We start from the raw sequence: 18,628 nt of genomic DNA, 5'->3' as shown, positions 1-18,628 counted from the left end.
AACTCTGACCTTGTGTATAATTTTCAAAGATAAGTTTTGGGGAAACAAATGGGTTAGTCATTATAGAAATATTGTGAGACTTGACAGAAAATAACATGGCAGAAAATTATGACAGAAACAGCAGAAAGCACTGTGAGGCTCTACAGTATCTAAATTATCTTTCTATATCCCAGGATTGATAGTTTTACAATAATTCTCTAAGTTTCTAAACTTCATCTCCCTTGGGCCTCCCACTGCTATTGTATTTCCCATTTTCCTGCAAAGACTCCAGTTAGGCTTATAGCTCTTTTAATAATTTTTAAAAAGCTTTCAAAATGTTTAGTATATTTCTTCTGTTATTTTCTACTAAAAATAAATATTTTGCACTCTAAAAATAAATATTTTGCACTAAGGATTTTTTCAGCACTTCCCAATCTCATCTCGTTGTAGATAGTAATCTTCGGGAGGGGTCCAAAAGAGTAGAATGATCTGCTCCAAATAACACAGCACAGGCTTGTGAGCATTTGCAATAGGTAGTGGGAAGCAAGTGGCAGAAGACAGAGGTACTGAGGACCTTGGAGGAGGCAGGTGAGGACAGACACTCAACCTGTCTCTGGCAGCAAGTCACAGACCAGTCTATTTGGCCTGATCCTGGTTTGTTTGTTAGGGCAGCAGCAGCCACATAGCAAAGGCTGACACACGCTTCAGCGTGTTGGTAGGGAAAAAGCCCAGTGCTCAGAGCAAAACATACTGGGCAGCACATCCCAAAGCAAAGCCAGAGGATGTATACCATCACCAGCATTGATGTTCGTCAGAAATCAAAAAAGAAAATAAGCACATGTATGAAGGAAGCTTGTCTCTGTCCTGTCCTACACAGTCAGTGGCACTGACTGCAATAGTACATAGCTGTCCAGTCCTACTTACCACCTATTGCTGATTCTTGAATGACTAATGACACTTTAGGGTACCTGAGATATGTTCCTATTGATAGGAGTGCTTGTTGACTGCACAAAGGTAATGAGATTGTTTCTATGCTGAAGGTAAGGCCACCGAATCCCTGTGTGCAAATGCTGGGAGGTTCTTTGCCTCCCCTGCTGTTTTGACCACATTACAGCCAACATCTGCAGTGCACCAGCCACGTCTTGCACCAGCAGTACTCATAGTGTAGGATATCTCCTGCCTGTGTTGCTACTGCTATGCTCAGTTTACCTTGTTGCAGCACCCCTACATTTGCAGGTAGTTGTGGTTTGACTGCTATTTATGAGCTGTGCTTATTTGTGTGCTGTGTTAGGACAACAACCCTGCAGCATGTGTAAACTGCTGTAACTCTGTGGTGGTCTTTAACTGAAAATCTCTGAATGCAGCCAGCTCTACTGAGGTTGCTAAAAAGGGAAACAGTTATATACACTCTGTGGTGAGGCCCAGGGGTGGATTTGTGCAGAACAGGGAGTAAAGAAGTTTGATCCCAGGAGCCTCCCTGACAGCCCTGTGACTCTCCTGATGGCTATAGTCACAGCCTCTTTCTCTGTCCCTTCCTTCCCTTCCTGCCTCCTTACTCCTGCTGTATTTTCCCAGGACTTTTGAAGGAGAGCTTAAATGCTGTTATGTGGCACCATGAATGTAATACAAGTTGGACTGGTTTTACTATTGTCCTATGCTTTTTATTCTCTGGGTGTAGTTGCCTCCAAAGACACATGTCTAGGCCTGAGAGGGGTCTTGTCTTTCTGCCTAGCTTTGGGGAAAGCATATGACATGGTGTCTGATTGGACTGAGGGTAAGGAAGAGGGACCTGCCATCCCTGACAACTTCACCATGTCAAGACAAGTGACAGGGGATTGCTCAGTACAGGGCCTGTTGAGAAGATAACTTTCCTCAGCTTTACCTGAAAGAATGAAAGCTCATTATATGCCTAACGGCAGAAGGTGTCTCTCCTGGCTTTCTCCCAGGGGGAAAGATGACCCTAGGACATTGCAGGCAGATCTGCAGAGAGAATTTGCCAGTGGTCCATTAGAAATGATTGCTGAGCAAGGAACCAGCACCTTTTCTGCTGACGCCAAAGGCAGCTGTGGAAGGTGGGACAGACGCTGGGAAGAGGTAACACCTCAGCAGAGGGGCAGAAGCTCACTGGCATTTCCACTGCCATCTCTCACCTTTTATACCACTTTCTGTCTGTCCTTGAAAAAGTTACACAGGGACATGTTACCCACAGAGCATCCTTGGGAGGTGAGGGAAGATTGTGTTACGCTGGATAGTATTAACAGTTGCATCAATCACAAGCCTGGTCAAAGCAAATAGATGTCCTACTCACCCTTTATTCAGGCTGAATGGAAGATGCAATTAAATGGCTCTCATATAGTGACAGCAGGAACAGCAAAAGCCATTATCCAAAGCCCTATCAGAAGTGTGTGGGCTGAAGCACCATAATCCTCAGCAGAAGAAAGACAGGCAGAGAGGTGCCCTGGGCCTGGCTCAGAAAGGCAGGTAGCAGCAGGCGAGTGCATGGAGAGCAGTGGGGAGGAGGGGACGTATGGAGCATTCAGGTGTGAGCAGGAGCAGCACTCCCTGTGTCTTAAGGCTACTGGCAGGCTGGTCTGGAATCCTGACCTGAAAAATTGCCTCTGCCTGTGTCAAGGAAACAGGTTTAGACCAAAGAAATAACTGTTCTATATAACTGATGTCATTTTTGGGGAGGGTGGAAAGCCCAGGAGAATACTGGGTAATTTGGGGGCCAAAAAGGTCCCTTTAAGCTCATCCAACAATGGGAAAAATATTATCAAATGTGCTAGAGGGGTGGGATTCACCACATGTAGATAGCGCAATGTACGCCTCTGCACTGATTTAATAGCCTAAATTGTCCTTAAGTCACTAAAGAGAAATAGACCATTTTAGGGAAAGCTTCATCTTTTCCCAAAGAAGGTGTTTTAAAACAGGTCAGATAAATTGGGCTTAGAACTGCCTGCTTCTCTCTATTGACTTTCACAAGAGTCTAGACAACAAGCTGAGATAGAGATATCCACACTATATATGTCTAAAGTTAGGTAAGATGAATCCTATCCAATAAGTCTCTGTGCCTCTACCTGCAGGCAAGAAAGGGAATGTGAATAGTGATGGATGAGAGAAGAATTGAATTTCCTACAAACATTCATCCACTCTTTCTCTGAACTGGCTTTGGCTGCATTCTCATGTATTTGTGCTTTTCATTAACACTCTATGACAGTACAAATGGTAGTGGAAGGCAAGTTTCATGCTTGCACACACAAAACTTGTGGGAAGAAGATTGTCAATTTTTTTCTCACAGGCTTTTTGCACCAAAAGTGATGGCCATATTTACATTCAGCCAGGCTATCTACACAAACTGCTCTGAACTTCTGACCTCTTTAGGCACAATGAAAGATAACAAAGATGAAGGCTGTATATTTTCTTTGACAGAATTATGAAGGCCGGGACATAAGTCATTTAAGCAGAAAGGATTGAAAGGGCCATGGGGTGCATTGGCTGCTGCAGTGAGAAGAGCACACAAACTCGTTCTGTCAGAGAGCTGGTGGATGCTGATGATGGAAACATAGGTATAATCTGCATAGGAACAGGAGCAAGATATTTTCTTGCTGGTGTGTGAGCCAGGGCCAAGTCACCCTCCTAATTCTTCCTGTCGTTTCTGAAAGATTCATTTCCTGATGCCTCTGCTGGAGAAATGGGCTCCGTATCCCAGGTCTCACCTTGTCCATGAATGTATCAGGAGCTGTCCCAGGGGTCAAATTCTTCTCCTGCTCACAACCCAGGCAAGCCCATCATCTTTAAAGGTCTCACAGAAGCACTAATATGAAGAAAAATATGGTCACCATCATGTTATTCTGCTTGTATTTTTGTGGGTGTCCAAAGTGCTCTTTTCAATGATTTTAGGTATGCTTTCTGCAAAGCAGAAAAATGTCTAGCTATTTCTCAGCTGCTAGTAACATTTCAAACCCTAACATCAACTATCTGTACACAATAGATTTTCTTTAAATAACTCTTAGCAAATGCTTGACATCTGTTTTCTCTAATTAATTCTAGCAGTCATCATACTTCACTGCATATGTTGAAAGCTTTCAAGGATGATAAGAGCTACCTACAGCATTTCAGTCCTGGGAGTTTGAATTGTAAACACTACTCCATAAAAGCTTCAGGATAGTTCATTCTGAAAAGTCAGTGAGAGAAACACAAGGTGAAACACCTGCTGAATGTGAAAATAATAACCAAAGGAATTAGGGAGAATTGTGTCAAAATGCTGTCTTTTGATTTTATTGTAGTTATATTCGGGATTAAATTGAGGCAATAGAAATAAAGAGCCTGGAATAGCAGTGCTTCCTGTGAAACTATGAAACAAAAGTCTTTTGCCCTACTGCAGATTCAAAGCAAAAGGTAGTCACAGATGCAAGAGCACAAGGAAATGAGAAGGCAATGCTATCATAACTAAGTACATGATGCCACACCTCACAAACTGCACTATGGCCATCATATCCTAAGGGAGAAATCTGTCCTGAAAAGCAAGCATCAAAAGGCATGCCTGTGTCAGTGCTGGTCAGACCCATCCATGCTCCCATTTCTGCACACTGGATTTGGTTGTTGTCACCTTATTTTCACCCACATACCTGCCTGCCATTTGCCATTGTGTTCTTGCAGCCTGGAGGTTCCCAGTGACCTGGGACTGACAGCACACTTCTGGTCCTGCCAGAGGCAACAATAATCACTCTTACTGCAAAAAACATCATAAAATCAGCATTCCTAAAAATCTGATGCCATTCTCTGAAGAGGAGTGTAGCCTTCAACATCACCTTTTCCTTGCCTGTAATCACCCCTTGTGTGTTTTGTAAACAGAACAACAAAGACCATTCAGATAACACGTTAATGAGTATAAGAGTTTGCTGAGACCCTTTGGGATAAAATGTCCGATGCTGCATAAAACTTACTAATTGCAAGTAATTGGAAAATCTCCCTATGCATCATGCCTTGAACCACACCAGTCACCTGGTAGCCCCCCATAAACCCTGTCCCATTGGTCCTGTCATCCCAGCAGTAGGGCTGGAAGTGAGAGGCTGCAACCCCTGGGGTGTGCGGGAAGGGAGCAGGGAGAGGGATGGGGAGGAAGGTCCCAGTTCCCCACGTTGTGCCTGTGCACTGCCTCACTGCTCAGCTGGGACTCTGGGGTGGCAGTTAGTTCCTCGTACAGCACAGGAGCTGCTGAGCAAAACCACTGCCCAAACCTTCCTCTGTCAGTCTCTGAGACCCTAATGTCTCTTTTAACAAGTCCTAACTCACCTCTAGTAACTCTACAACGCTCTGCAAGTGGTGTACCACAGGCTTTTTGCTTTGCTTTGGGGTTTCTGGTGTTCTGTGGTTTGCATGCTAGGTACACTGGATTCAGAGCTGAAAAGCAGCATGAGGATGAGGCACAAGTTGTTAATATTTGTTGGTTTTTCCTCTTGCAAAATGCTTATAGTGCCCATTTCCATGTAAATACCTTCCAAAGTCTCCTCTCAATGTTAAGTGTCCAATAATGGCAACAAACCCCAGCAAATATAACATGTTACAAGGATACACAGTAAATCAGACAATTTAATGAATTCATAACCTTTCATTTTATTTCCTTCCTGTGAGATAATTTTAGCCAGTGTCAATGGGATTTGTAGGAAAGGGGAATGAATAGTGATCTTACCTCAACCAATAAAACAAAATCCTAATTTTCTGTCTTTTATCTTTTCCCATTCTTTTGTGCGCCTCTTTGGCCTTGTCAAAACATATCGTTCAGTTAGAGACTAAAAATATTTTCCCATCGATTGGGGTTATTGATTTTTTTTAATCTGTACTTTGGCTTAGAGAGCTCGGGTGAAGGGTGAAAGTTCACCGGCTTAGTCCGCTGTTTTATCTGGACAGCAGAAGAATGTATTGGCAGCAGATTTGATTTACCTTGTTGGTCAGCTGTAGTCACTCCAAGCACTGCAGACAAGCAGCAAGCATATTTTGCTGTCTATTTTATTGTACACTGAAGTTCTTGAAGGTCCAACCTCTCTATTGATTTATCTCTCAATTTCCAGTGGCCCGTGTTTCCATTGTTATTAACATAAATGTATCAGAAATCAGATTCCCTCTCAAAGATATATTGATCATTTATGAGCTTTGAAAAAGTCTGACATGTGATGCTATACATTTTGATCATTCACTCAGTCCACAAGACTCATATATACTGATTACTAAACAAACACAGAGAAAAGTAGAATAGGATGGTATATCTCATGGTGCAGTTATAGAATAGGACATGGATATATCTGGTGTTAATACTGATTTTTTTCATACTAAAAAAAGGTTGTTAGGAGCAAATGTTTGTCTAAATCTTCAAGAGTCATGGTGGAACTGCTGCTAAGTTATTTTGGAACAATTTTAAAATAAACTATTATGAAAAGATAATTATGAAATAATGATTTTATTATGAAATATAAATTGTACTATACAGTACAAACTATTTCTTTTTCTATTCTGTCTGTAGGAAGTATTGAACATGCTAAGCCCTTTTCTGACGAGACTTGCTTGCTTGAAGCTTTTCGTATGCTATTTGTTACATAGGTAGCGAGTATATAAATACATACAGGGGTATATTCTTGTCCTAGGAAATGAATTTTGAAAGATGTCATTAGCAAAGCCTTGCACCTAGCCGGTATTCTAAGTCACAGTGAGTCCTGCTTGCTCAGGGACTTCAGGGCTTCATGGGGAAGCCCTGCTAGCAGAAACAGTGACAGAACAAGGAGGTGGAAAGAAAAATGTCTTTGAATCGTTCTCCTCTGAAGAAAAACTTTTCCTGTACTGGTGGAACATATGTCTGACTAAAATTATTAAACTATGCCTTTCAGACCAGTCCGGCATGCTAAAACTGCAAACACTAAGCAAGGACATTTAGCAGGCTCCCTGAACACCCTCTGATGAGTGGGTGCTGCAAATCAGTGCTTAAATTCAAGGGTAACTTATCTGATATCTAGATTTCTTAGACAAATTCAAATTCATTAGCTACATAAACATAGGGTAACTCTAAAGAAGGTCTATATTACTGCAGTGCCAATCGCTTCTTGGCCTCACTGGGTTTTGGAACATCTTTCAAACACTTATTCTTCAGGAATCCTTTAGCCACCAGTCCTTTGATCCAGCATTGACTTGACCACAACTACTTGAAGTACTTTTTACAGCTCAGAGTGCCCCTTCTCTGGCCATCCACTCTGCCTTTCCAACTTCTCTCATATAACCTGTGGCTATCATTGTTCAGCAGATGTGGACAGTCTTTTCTGTGAATACCTACTTAATCAGGGTCCTTCATTATCTATTTGAAATGAATCTCTGTCACAGGCACAAAGTCACAAGTCCTAATACTTTAAAGGCTAAACGGTCTTTTGCTACCTCTTCATGCAGCTTCCCTCTTTCAGCTAGCCAGGTGTTTTTAGCCTGCCTGCCCGCCTGCCAGGTGAGGGACAGGGAAGCTTTCCTTTGCTGTAGGCAGCATGAGTGTGCAGGCTTAGGGCTAATTCACGTGGAAGTTTATTTTGCTACAGCCCTCTTCTGGGGGGAGGGAAAAGTGGGGAGGGTTGTTTTCCTCTACCCAGCCATTACCTTCTCAGAGGCAGTGAAGCAAAAGGACCTTTCCAGTAAGGATTTGAATGAAGAGAGCACTGTGACCTTGCGGATGACAAGTAAATGCTCATGCAGTGAGCAATGTCAGTTCCCCATCCTCTTTGTGGCTGGAAACATCCTGGAGGGCTCTCTTAGACAAAATGCATTTCCCATCGCAAACCAGCTTCCTGCATTCTGGATAGTTTCTAGCTCTGGCAGCAAATGCTCCCAATCTGTGGTGTCAGTTTTATTTTAGGTTTTACTTTTGCCAATAGTGCTGTGTTCTTGAATTTGACTTTGCTCCACACTCCAAAAAAACATGCACACTGCTTTTTCCCACTCACTGTCTCACCTTGGGCTCACAAGACCAGGAGGATGCCTGAATATTGTCCTGTCTTGTCCCATCCCCTGCAGACTTCTCTACATGACACAACACACCACAGCTGGACCCACAGACCAGGCTTCCTTCACTGCCACTTGCTATCATGACTTGCTGTGCTTGCTCACTTTCGCAAAGGGTTGTTTTCTGCTTTATTTTTCTTCTTTCTATTTTTTTTTTCCTTCTTGCATGCAAAGGAAACAGCTGGAAAAGGCTTTTTTTCTATGAGTAGGGGAATCATATAAATATTGCATAATCTATCTCCATTTTCAGTAAGTCTTCATTAGATAGCCATACAGGGATCCCCAGGTGACACATAATAAAGCCCCTCTCCATGACAGAAACATACCCATTAACAAATTTTACATTTTCCTGTCTTCCGCTGTTCACCACAGAAGCAATTTCAGTAAGTAAGAGCCTGATTAAGTCTTTGCAGGACTGGAGCACATGCTGTCAAAGGAAGTACCGTCAAGACTAAAGGAATGAATTACGGGGCATTCTCTGGCTCTGAAAATTCATTTCTAAAATTCAAGTAACAGGACACAACAGACCGTTGTTCTGTTTTGCAGTTGTGACCACAGTCATCCTAGGTGCCCCTAAATCTGAATCTCTTTGTTACCTAGAGTAGATAAGATACAGCAATGGTTGTTCAAACATACTGTATCAGAGACCTTTGCACAGGGTATTGCTACTGCAAAAACAATCAGTACCTGCAAAAGCTATTTGCTTTGCCTAGGAAACAGCAGGAGCTGGACATGACGACTCACACCACGCCAGACAATGTGACTGCCTGGTATCTCAGAAGATAGTGTATTCCATTATTGTACTATATGATCCTAAATACTGTCATAAACTGCTAATACACTAATGTGTTCATACTCTATTGATTGATACTGGGAATACTGTTCTGGGTTAGTCTAGCTCATTTGTAATACTGCATATAAGCAGAATTTCTTGGAGCATACGGCATGGAGGAAAAGGGATTCCACACATACTTTATCTTATAATTGCAGCACTAATATTACAGTTTCTTTTATAGTGTAATAAAAATAATTTTATTTATAAATCTCCTCACTCTCTTCAAGCATTTGGGACACCACGCAAAATTCCAGAAATAATTCAAAATGCATTAAAAAGTATATTAAAGGGCCACAGCCTGAAAGTTTTAATAAAAACCTGATCAAGGGAGAGGGCGAGAGATGTTATTCATCTGGGGTCAATAACAATCAAACTGAAAACACTGTTAAAATATTTTGAATATTTTTAACACAAGGAGACAGAGACTGAGAGAGACCTGGAAAGGAGGAGGCGCATTGGGCCCCCTTAGTAAAGTGGCTTTGGCTGCAAGTGGGCAGCAGGGAGAGGTGCAGGCCACATCTGGATGGGATCAAGGGGTCCTTGTGCCATGCTAAGATTCAACATGCACTGCGTGGTGCTATTAAGGGCCCTAATTCTTCTCTTCCCACCCAGGCTGGGGTAGGTGCATGTGTGCTGCTTCCACAGTGCTGCGTCTCACTGGAGCCCAGTGCCACTGACTTTTGCCCTGGTCAGTGTCCCATTGGCCATCAAGGACAGCTTAGCATGAAAGGCAGGGCATAAGTAGGAGTGCCCTATCCAGGCGGCTATTGCCTATCCAGTTTACTGCTGAGCAAGAGTTTGGATTCAGGCAGGGTTTATACTGCTCCAGGACTGAGAAATGCAAGGATTAGACTGCTTTTACCATTAGTGGGTCAGACTTTCAGATTAAACTGGGCACCCCTAGCGAGCTGGGCATGGTGCAGCAGGGAGCCTGTAAGCAAACCATTTGTTGTGCACTGCACAACCTGCAGGTAGCAGAGAAACCTGCCTGAAAGGTGCCCTAAATGGATACCACAGTGTCTGAGCTGAGTAAGAGCACGCACTGCTGCTGTGCAGCCCAACAGCCTGATCAGGATGTAACCTGCAGGGACCACGCACAAGGCATAGTTTTTGAAAGCTACACCTTCCTAGGCACAGTTTCTCCACTGAGATATACACAGACTGAACGCTGTTCCTTTGGAGAGATTAGGTTTGACTCGACGATCTTAAAAGTCTTTTCCAACCTAAACGATTCTATGATTCTGTCATTGGAAGGCAAAATCTGTTGTTTCCTTTTAATTGCTTGAAGTTGCTTGCAGAGTTACCAACATTAACTGCATTCTGATTTACAGACAGCCTTCAGTCTGGTCCTGATTCTCAGAGCCTGTGAATGTGTCAGCCACATGTCTATCTCACGTTCTTATACAATGGTTTTGTGAAAAGAGCATTCTCTTCACACAGTAAAGCATGAGGAAGTAAAAGCATGAGTAGTGTTCACGGCACATGGCATCAGCATTCACTCTCAGATACTACTGATACATACTCTACATTTGGAGATTCAGGATATCTTTTATACCCTACTAAAATATTTATTGAAGGTGTAACTGGTTACACAAGAACTGCAAATGTCTTTCAGATTGAGTTTGATAAGTGTAATTAGATATTGCAGGGTTTACCTTGTATTTTAGCATCTAGGATAGTCTACAGTAAGTAGCATAAGAACATTGTTAAAGAGGAAAGTTTTTTTCTGGGAGGATGGGCATGTGCAGCAGGGGTTTGCAGTGTTGCATGCTGTCAGTCAAAATTTGCTAGCAATGTCAGTGAAGGTCAGAGTCCCAATATCTCTGCAATCAAAGCTGACAATGACACATTCAGTAGATAGATGTGAGGAAGGTACTTTTCCACTTACTGTTCTGAAGTAATAAGTGAAAAATTAGAACTTTTCTTTTAAATATGCTGCACATGGAGCAATGTAGGTTTGGATTTTCTTCTCTGAAAAGAGATAGGAATAATAAAATGGAAAATGAAGAACTAGGACCTGTCATTTTAACTAATAGTGCATACTGGTTCCCAGGTTTAACTCCAGTAGTTGTAATGACAATACCCAGCATCCTGCACTTGGGCTCAAATTCTGCTGGTCAGAAATACAGTGTTCCTTTTTCATCAAGGAAAAATAGGAATCTTGTTGAATATGTACCTGTAAGCACAGGTGTCTCACATTTGTTTTATAAAAGTGTATTCCTGATAGAGGAGAGAAGCATTCACAAGAGAAGGAAGAAAACACAGCAAATACCTTGCAATGGTGAGTTTCACACATTCACCCTGGGAATTTGGCACCCAAATAGAAATCTAGAAGAGCTAAAATGGCAGTATAAATCACCTGGCAATTTATTATGGAGTGATTATATATATTTCAGAAGGTGTCACACAATATAACTGCATGAATAAAAATGGAATTAATATAGGGAATCTTGTCATATCTTGCAATATATCAAAGGATAATTTGGAATACGACTTGTGTCCCCACTGTAGGGCTGCAAGGGTACTCCCTACTTCAGAAACAGTTGTTGGCTTAAGCCCTTGTTGGTTTCATTATCAGCTGCAGTGAATTTTGAAAGAACCATATTTTTTTTTTAAAGACAAGTAACCAATAAACACTGTGGGTACTACCCTAAAGTCTTTTGATGTATTTTTGTGTTCACAAGGCTACTGCTACTACAATGTGGATTTCAGTTTTCCAGCCAAGGACAAATATTAGGAAGAAGTATTACTTACGGGATATGGATGCTGTATGCAACTTCTTTTATTTCAAGTAAAAATTGTCCTCCCACCAATAGAGCAGGTAGAGGTTACAAATACCTTTTAAATTCCAGTACTATTAACATTCAGAAGGAAGGAGTGCCCTGATAAAATAAGGAGCTAGGCTGAAAGAATTTGAGCTTCTTAAAATGAGTTCCTATGGGGAATCTTTTTATGTGCTTTCTTGTTTCTAGCATCCTTAGGACTAAACTCCCTCAGTTCTCCACCTTCAGTAAAAGTGAAGGGATTGAGAAAAGGAGAAAAAATGATGCATCAAATATTAAAACACTAAAATGCCAAAAAAGAGCTGCACCAATTATGCTGTATGGATGAAACTGCAGCATTACTGCTTGATCTGAGACAACAGAAAGGAACACAGGAAATGTAACTTATCATCATCAACAAAGAAGTTCATTAGAACAAGAGAAACAGTGTGATTCCCTTAGCTGCTTTATCTCTCTCTATAATTCACTACAAAATTCTGCTAGATCTTGTCGTTGATGGTAAAAAGTTAAGCACACTGTGCTTCTGCTAAGTATTCAGGGTCAACTTTTGAAATCACAGCAGTGTGAGCACTCTTACTTCCAATGGCATCTGCTTTTATAAATACCATTTTCCTTGTTGCCCTTAAACATTTTTCCAGGCTGGAAGAGACAAATTTTGTTCTTAAATGAAAACAGCAGTTTCTGCTTAGGAAAGTGGGAGCTACATTCGCATGCATCTGATGGCTCCGTTTGGCTCTTAGCCCAGGAGTGAATTTTTTCTTAGATGATTTTAGAAATCAGTTCCACTGCTTAAATCTGGTTTTCTCTACAGCAAAGATAACAAAACCCCCTAAACCAAGAAACCCAATTAAGATGCTATGTAACTGCTATAATAATAGGCAGAGCTTCTATTTATTTCTAAAACAAATGTTTACTTGCTATACAGGATTTGCAGTGAGGTCGTGAGTAAAGAGCAGTCTCCTGCTGTGCCTGGCACTGTAAAATTGCACGCTGTAGGAGAGAAAGCTTCCCCCAAAGAATTTAAGGTTGCAGCAGGTGACTTGTCTACTTTTTGCAATGTGACCTATGCAATTAAGGCCTGGCCTACGCTAGAAAGCATGGAGAGTGTTGTTTGATATTGGTTTAATTAAATTGGAGCAACTTTTGCATGACAGTATTCATAAGTTGGTTTAATTTGTGTTGATGAATTTACAGGCATGAACTAAATTTGCATAATTGGTCTTAGGCCGACATAAAAGAGTACAAGCACAGAAATTGCACCAGTTAGCTAAATGGATATAAATTAACCCTGAAGCCCTCTCTGAGCAGAAGGAAACCTCAGAAATACTATATATCTGCAGAGAAAAGCATCAAACAGAGCAGTTCTATTTACTATTTAAGGATTAACAATATAAGATAAAAAAGATGCAAATCCAGTCCAAAAAGTTTTCCAAAGCTACTCTGTGTTGAAAACTACCTATTCAAAAAGTCACACTTTCAAATATAGTTTGGAGATGCAAGTCAGCTCACACTAACTCCATGGCAGGAGTTCCTGGGGAGCTGGTACAGCCTATGCTCCTCCATGTGTTCTCGCTCCCTGCAGCACCTCCTGTTCATCCTGGCGTGGAGCTGGACCTACACCACACCACCACCTCAGAAACCCCCCCAGAAAAGAGGGATGCAAAGAGCAAGACCGTTCTCTGTCCTAGTCACAGACACTAAATAATTCATCTCAGATGTAGCGGGGCAATGGAGTTCTGATCAGGTGCATGCACAAGTGTTAGAACTTCATGGTTAGTAGAGACACACCTGTGCCACATAGCTTTTATAGTAATTAAAGATCAGAATCCAATCATACTAATTTCACCAGCAAGACCAAAAGGGACAGTATAAAGTAGCAGCAGGACAAGAATTGAGAGCAGGACTATTACAGTATTTAGATTGTAGGGAAAGATGTAAATTACAAATAATGAAGGAGAAGTATTGCAGAGATCTATAATCTCTGTCTGAAGATCAACAGCAGGCTTTTGAAATGCCAAAAAAATTACACTCATGACAAGGTAATGTCACAGTGGGAGAGGAAAAATAGTGACAAATAGTTTGTCAGAAAGGTAAGAAGCATTTGATGATCTCTCCAGCTGGGGCACTGGATAGTCTTTTTATTATTGTGGTTTGCAAGGCTCTGGATGGAGCTGGGCAATTGCTACATAAAAGTACTTTGATAACAGTTGTTCAAATTAAGAAAGAAGTTCATTTTGGCTGCACCATGCATCTTATCTTGTGCAGTCATCTGCTGAACTGCTTGAGGGACATTTTCTTTCTGTGTTAATGAAAAATAAAAATTTCCTATAATCATGTGAATGCACTTGGTTGGAACTTCAAGATAGAAGTATTTGTACACCCATCTTGAATGTCCCCCCTGCTCCTTTCTGCTGGATATTTTCAGATATCTGATCAGAGATCAAGAAGGATATTTTATGGCAGAGCTGAGCTGTTAACAGCAAACAATGAATACGCAGTGTATAGTTAAAGTGAAAAGATCAATTTGAAGACTAAAATAACTGGCACACTTGTCAAAACAGGACTCTTTGTAGGCAGTTGACAAACAGAAAAAGAACAAATAACTGTACCCTGTCATTTGCTACAAAGTTTGTGCCCTCTAATTTCTAAAGCCAAATAAACCCAACCACTTCCATGTCAATGTGCCTGACGAACAGACTCAGAGCTGAGGTAATGTGATTTGTTATCTGTTGAATACTGCGTATTTGCTGTGAAGATTATGGATTTATTTATTTATTTAAAACTGGTGTACTTGAAATGTGTTGGCTTGTGAATGGTTTTGAGCAGTATCTTTTATTCACAAAAGAAACCCAATTATCTCAAACATGTCAGTGTGGGCGGTTCACACAGATTTTATAGTGTCTTGCTTTTCAGAAGGTGCAAAACTCCTGCTGATGGCAACAACTTTGTCTCACCTGTTGCATCACCACCCACCACTAGTCAAATGCCAACGCTACCATCAACTAATCCAAATAACACAGTAATTAGTGTGCACGAGAAACTGAATCCAGATACCATTTATTTCACATAAGCCAACAAACTGTCATGGGACCAATCAACTTCTATACTTTGCTAATCTAGACTATTGTCAACCCATAAAGCTCCACATCTTAAAGACAATCAAGAAATCTTATGGTCCTCTTCAGAGATACTTTAAAAAATAGCCAGATGCTAACACTGGACAAATACCAGCTTCTTATGGTGTCCTGGGTTCAGCAGTAGCAGTCATTTTTCCCCTTCTTGGTAGCTGGTGCAGTGCAGTGTTTTGACTTTCAGCTTGGGAACAGAGCTGATAGTGATGTTTAGGTTTGGCCAAGGACTTTGTGAGCCTCATGCTCTGCCAGGGAGGAGGGGGAGCCAGGAGGAAGCAGAGACAGGACACCTGACCCAAACTGACCAAAGAGGTATTCCATACCACAGCACGTCATGCCCAGGAGGTAACTGGGAGTTAGCCGGAAGGGCTGGGGGACTGCAGGGTTGGAGGAGGTATCGGTCGGAGCTTGGTCGGGCTGGGGGGGGCGAGTTATTGGTCAGCTGGTGGTGAGATGATGTATTCTCTTCCCTTGTTATTTCCTTTATCATTATTATCATTGGTGGTAGCAGTAGTGATCTGTGTTATACCTTAGTTACTAAACTGTTCTTATCTCAACCCGTGGGAGTTGCATTCTTTTCGATTCTCCTCTCCGTCCCTCCGGGAGCAGGGGGAGGGCAAGAAAGGGGGGGAAGTGAGCGAACAAATTACCTGACTGGGTTTAAACCACGACAGTTCTTTTTGGCGCCCAACGTGGGCGTAACTTGTCCTTTTTCAACAATACTGCACAAGAAACATGTTCATATGTAGGATTCACAGCTGGCTGACATTTGTTCATCTCTATAGACTACAAAAAAGTAGAAGTTGTTTCACCATAAGGGAAAGGCAGTACCCTCTTTCCATCTACCTGCTTTACATTTCACTTTTCATGCCTGTTTACTTTTCCTTCTTACTTTACACTTTTCCCTTTCGGCTAGTACCTTGTCCTGGGTTTGGCACTCTTGTGTGAGAGGGACTACCACTTCCCTTTCAGATGACAGAACATATGGTGCCATCAACATCTTGCTCTATCACAATCCTTTACTCCAAGTGTTGGCTGGATAGCTCATCTCTGTTGGGTTTTCACTTTCCTTCAGCTCATCTGTCACAATACCTTAGAAAACATTGTTAGCCAGGCAGTCAGACTGAAGATACTATTTTACAATTGGACTTGCTTTTGCTGAATATTCTGAGCACCTTCTTCCATCTGAGAGAGTTCATGATCTCTGTTCCCTAACTGTTGACATTTACCTGCCTTTTCTTCCATTCCCAGCTCTCTTTCTGTCATTCATGGTTCTGATTCCAGAATGACCTGTTACCATTTGTCTTTTATTCCTGCACACTTTAGAAATAACATCTTATATGTTGATATCTGGATTCCTCTACCTTTTACATTCCTCTAAGCCCTTATTCAGCATTGCCAGTTCTTTATGTGGAGCAGCAACTCAGCAGCACAGCTACCTCTGCCTCCCCACACAGCTCCCTCAATAACCAAGGGCATGCACTCCTCTGCTTGTCCCTAGGCCTGTCAAAGGAGAGCATCGATCAGGCACTGATTTTGCAGTGGGCTGAGGTCAGGCTCACATTTCTGCCTTTGGGCTTGGGGGAAAGCTTGACCTCATGGAGCTGTATGCAGGAGCATTGAGCAATGCTAAAAGCAGGGACTATCATTCTTGCTATAGATGGTGTCATACAGTAATGAGCCTTGCTGGCCCTCTCGGAAAAGGGACCTGGGAAAACCTGCCCCCTTCTTCAGGCAGCCCTGTCTCCGTTGAAATATCTAAGGTTGTTTTAAAGAGAGCTACTGAACCTGGGAAATGCCACCCAGAGCTGCAGACTGTGGAGTCACTGGTGAAAGAAGGAAAAGTTCTTTCATTTAAGTACAAATTTTAATCCATCGCTGGGGCAAATGGAGAGTGAAAATGCATTAGGTAAGGTTACAAGTTTGCTTGACTCAGCTAATCAATAACTAAGTAAAGAAGATTCTCTAACCATGGAGAAAACATATTTATTCACTTGCAAAGGAACTAGGAGGTGCTTCCAATGATGCTTTGTATACAAATGTCTTTGGACCTTGTTCAAATAATGTTCTTTGCATTAAACTGCACACTGTTAACCTCAGTATGGTAACTGATGACAGCCTTCTCAGTGCTTAGTTAAAACAAAGCAGGTATGTCTAAGAGTAAATGAGCCAAACTGCACAGAGCACACTTCTGCAACTGTTCACAGGTAGCTTTTTCTGCACAGCTCATTAGCTATTTAGCACTGCGAAATGCAGTTATTCTCTGTTCCCACTACAGTTTTAATTGAGAGCTTATGACACAGCATTGTTCAGGGAAAGACTGCAACAGCCTTTTCCTCATGGCTGTAGGACATGGGGCCTATATTTTGCCCTTAAAAAAATCTAATTCTTTGTACTTTTCTTTTTTGTACTTTTGATACATGACTCTCCAAGGGCTTAATATCTCTTTTACAGAGAGGAGAATCAGTCAAAGACTAAGTAATCTGCGTAAGAACACAGAGGAAGACTGTGGCAGCATCATACTGAGACCTGAGGTCTCCAGAATCCTATTACTATGCTCTAACCCCAAGACCATCCTGCTTTTCTTAAAAGCTTTGCTATTACATTTTAAGCATACAGAGACTCAGATGGAAACAAAAACAGAAAGCCTAAACAAACTCAGCGTGCTGATGACTGCAGATACTTTGAAAGAACAGAAGAGCAAACATACAAAGTTAGATCAGTTTCAAATAAATTTGGATAGGACATTCTAATATAATGCATATCTATTTACAAGTACTAACCCATTAGTCAGTGGATTAAAATATTCCAGAAAGCATAGATGAGTGCTTTTTAATACCCAGTGGTTCATGATTCTTTTTCGTGAACACTGATGATTTTGAATGCGTTCCATGTCTATGATCTTATACATAAAATCTGCTGGATTATAAGAATAACATTTCCCCTAAGAGATAGTCCCTCTTTCCCTGTGACAAGTTTGTTCATCCCCAAAGACCTGATAAAAGAGCAAAAGCAAAGGTCACTGACATCAGAAGTTACAGGTGATGTGGCAGAAATGGGTCTGGAAACACATGAAGTTATTCTCTACCTTGTCATCAATGTCATGGATAGACATGCAAAAACAAACCACACTGCTCAGAAGGACTCCGGCAACACACAAGCAGAGCTCCTGCATGTTGGGAACTCTCCTGTTCATTAGATAGATAGATAGATGGATAGATAGATAGATAGATAGATAGATAGATAGATAGATAGACAGATGGATAGATAGATAGATAGATGGATGGATAGATAGATGGATGGATGGATAGATAGATAGATAAAAAAAACAAATGTGAGTGGTTTTGCTGTGTTGCAGACACATTATTTTAATTCCATGCCTTCTTGATTTATGCTTTCAGGCCTTTTATTCTGTTGGGCTGTATCACTGGAGTCAGTCCACTGGAGTGGCTTTATGTCACCTGAAATCCCCGCTATCAGTGGAGGCAGGAGGATGTAAAGGACTTCCCCATGTGGGGGACAGAGGGAAGTTAGGTAAAAACCAACTGGAGATAAAAAGGCATAATGAGGAGATAGAAGGGGGCCTTTGGGGAAGCTCACAACACATTTGTTCAAGTACATCTGGAAAACTTCCTCCTACTTCCAAATGTCTAGAATAGTAGATGAAGTCCAACATCCAGCTAAGGCATTTCACAGTGTAATGAAGTAATACAGTTCGTTAAGAGATTGTTTTATATACACCTGCTATGCTACATTATTCATCATGCCCGAAAGGCTCTGCATGACTTGCTCCCTTTCATCATAGTTCAGCCTCTGTTGCGGGTGACTGTCACGAAAGAAAGAAAAAAAGATTTTCAGAACAACTCAAC

This window comes from Pezoporus occidentalis, unplaced genomic scaffold (genome assembly GCF_034315485.1).
Source record: "Pezoporus occidentalis ecotype Australia unplaced genomic scaffold, CSIRO_AGI_Poc_V1 ctg11, whole genome shotgun sequence".
Taxonomy (NCBI): Eukaryota; Metazoa; Chordata; class Aves; order Psittaciformes; family Psittacidae; genus Pezoporus; species Pezoporus occidentalis.
Note: the sequence above shows the minus strand (reverse complement) of the source record.